General features: G+C 44.2%; 1 pseudogene; it reads right to left on the reverse strand.

Moving 5' to 3' along the window:
• Nucleotides 1-796: 796 nt before the first annotated feature.
• LOC115869544 lies at nt 797-1,963 on the reverse strand (annotated as a pseudogene).
• Nucleotides 1,964-2,165: the final 202 nt, after the last annotated feature.

The following is a 2,165-nucleotide window of genomic DNA, read 5'->3' on the forward strand; positions in this document are numbered from 1 at the left end:
TATTGAGCAGGCTTCATGCTGGACTACTTGGTAAGCATTGCTTTCTGCTATGCCCATCATTGTTTAATGCCCTGTTTATTGAAGGCATTTAAGACTCCTTGTGCCTTCCAGTTTTTGAGGCATTATTGTTTGTAATATGAAAATTTCCATGTAATGTCCTCTGGAAAAAAAAGTTTCATTTTTATTGACTTGCAACTTCTTTGGTTCAAGATTTAGTGGTATATACAAATATTGTTAGAAAAGGCTATTGTGGTTTTATATTTTGGGGACCGTTAATTAAAAATCCACAACAAAGCAGCATATCTTAAAACATCTGAGCACGACACATGCAATATGTTACCTGATGTTCTGAACACTTTGTCGGTTCATTTCTCCTTTTGTCAGATCACTAGGTCTTATTTTCAAATCTGATTTGATTTTTTGCTTTGTCCCTGAGGTATTGCTTTGATCCACAGTGGTTTTTCTCAAGGAGAAAGCTGAGTGATTTGTTCTTACACATTCTTTACTCAAATGTGGATAGGAATGCCACTTTAGCCTTAAAAAGTTTATTTAAATACATACTTGAGACGTAGCTGGTTTTTATAGTCATGTTTTTCAGAAGTTAAAAGAAGACAAAGCAATCTGAAATTTCCTTGTTTCTGGCCTACTTTTACTGGGCTCTGGTGTTGTGGGGAATATATATACAGAAAGTCATAGAAATAAGGCTTCACATTAATTTTAAGGGTTCCCGCACCCCGGGTACAGTATATTTTAATTGATGGTACATGACAAGGTTGGGCTCTCTAAGCCCCTTCCTTCAGGGGTCTGGATGGAAACTCAAGATGATGGGATATTCTCAGTGTGTTGGGGCATCGAGTTGGCGCAAAGACTCTCCAGCAGCTGAGGGCCTCTCTCTTCCTCTAGTGCTATTGCTGGGGCTGGTGGTCCAGGGAGGTCCAGGGCTGGTGGTGCAGGGCTGGTGGTCCTTGGATGCCATGTGGACTACAAGGTCCATCACTCTATTGCTGTAGTCAAATTCATCATGATACCAGGAATTGAGCTTGACAAAGTGGCCGTTGAGGGTAATGTTGGCCCCTGCATCAAAGATGGAAGAGTGAGTGTCACTATTGAAGTCACAGGAGACAACCTGGTCTTCATTGTAGTCGAGGATGTCCCTTAGGGGACCATCTGATGCCTGCTTCACCACCTTCTTAATGTCATCATACTTGGCAGCTTTCTCCAGATGGCAGGTGATATCCACAAGGGACACACTGGGGATGAGGACAGAGAATGCCATGCCAGTGACTCTCACATTCAACTCTGGGTAAACTTTGCTCACAGCTTTGGCCACACCAATAGATGCAGGGATGATGTTCTGGGCAGTGAGTCCCACGGCCAGTGCACCGCATTTCCCAGAGGAGCTGTCCACAGTCTTCTAAAAAAAAGAAAAGACTGTGGACTCTGGTTATCAGATCCTCCACGATGCCAGAGTTGTCAAGGATGACCTTGGATAGGGGTGCCAAGCAGTTGGTTGGTGGTGCAGGAGGCATTGCTGATAATGTTGGGGGAGTTGTCATACTTCTTGTGGTTCATGCCCATAACAAACATGGGGCATCAGCAGAAGGGCAGAGATGTATCAGCTTTTTGGTTACACCCTTGAAGTGAGCCCCAGCCTTCTCCATGGTTGTGAAGACACCAGTGGGGACTCTACGACATACCAGCCTCACCCCACTTGATGTTGGCAGGATCTTGCTCCTGCAAGATGGAGATGATGTCCCATTGATGATAAGCTTCCCGTTCTCAGCCTTGACAGTGCCATTGAACTTGTTGTGGCTGGAATCATACTGGAACATGTAGACCATGTTGTTCAGGTCAATGAGAAGGGGTCATTGATGGCAACAATGTGCACTTTTCCAGTGTTGAAAGTAGCCTTGGTGACCAGGCACCCACTGAGGCCAACTCTGTTTACTCTGACCTTCACCATGCATCCTGACGTGTCTCCAGGATGCAGCTGGGAATGCACGGGAATGGGGAGATGGGCTGTCTGTCGCATGAGGAGGAGTAGTAGAGAGCTAATTAAATTTTTTTTATGTATTTCAATGTTGTAGTAGATCATTTGTTGGCTCATTTAAAATTAAAAACAAACAAACTCAGTGCTGTTGAGTCTGATTCCGACTAATAGGGAC

Source organism: Echinops telfairi, unplaced genomic scaffold (assembly GCF_000313985.2).
Source record: "Echinops telfairi isolate 266 unplaced genomic scaffold, ASM31398v2 ScPeMD7_31;HRSCAF=116, whole genome shotgun sequence".
NCBI classification, from domain to species: Eukaryota; Metazoa; Chordata; class Mammalia; order Afrosoricida; family Tenrecidae; genus Echinops; species Echinops telfairi.